Genomic DNA, 827 nt, shown 5'->3' on the forward strand with positions numbered 1-827 from the left:
CCGCCGCGAGCGTATGTGCGCGCGCGGCGGCAGCAGGGCGGGCAGCGCGCGGGAGCTGGGCTGGCAAGCGGTTGTTCTGCCGCTCTGCTCCGGCCGCCGCTATGTCCGCCGTCATCGAGCGGGAGTTCCAGGAGATCGACGCCACGAACGACTGGCAGGCGCGCTATCTGGTGAGCGGAGAAGGGGTTCGATGGTCCGACGGGGAGAGGGCCGCGGTCCGCCGTCGCCGTTATGCGGAGGCTCGGCGGAGCGGAAGTTGTAGGGGCGCGACTCGCTCTCAGGTGCACGCAGCGCAACTGCGGGCGGGCGGCGCGCATGCTCCCGGACTTCGCTTGGCTTTTCCTTTTCTCTTCCCTTGCGGGGAGGGGTGCGGAGGAGCAGCGCGCAGGCGTCGTCGTGGGGCCGCTGCCGCTGCGACTGCGCGCCAGCCGGCAGCGTGCGTGCGAGCAGCGCCTGCGCATGTGCGGCGGCTGAGGAGCGGGGCTTGGGCTGAAGCGGACGGGCTGCCCCGGCCCAGCCGTGTGCCACAGCCGACCTCCGCCGGGCTGAGGCGGTCCGGGCCTGTCGCTGCGGGCAGCGCCTGTGAAGTGCTGATACAGATGGTGCCTGCGCTAGGGTGCGTGCTACGTTGCTCTCTCAAATGAGGAAAAGCAATGCAAAGCAAAGCTCAGTTTCCTGAATTCAGGCAGATTTTTTTTTTATCAGTTAAATTATCACAGAATCACGGAATGGTTTGAATTGAAAGGAACCTCAAAGCCCACCCAGTCCCTCCCCGTTCTATGGGCAGGGCTGCCCCCCAGCAGCTCAGCTGCCCAGGGCCCCATCCA

The sequence above is a fragment of the Meleagris gallopavo genome, chromosome 3 (genome assembly GCF_000146605.3).
Source record: "Meleagris gallopavo isolate NT-WF06-2002-E0010 breed Aviagen turkey brand Nicholas breeding stock chromosome 3, Turkey_5.1, whole genome shotgun sequence".
Lineage (NCBI taxonomy): Eukaryota > Metazoa > Chordata > Aves > Galliformes > Phasianidae > Meleagris > Meleagris gallopavo.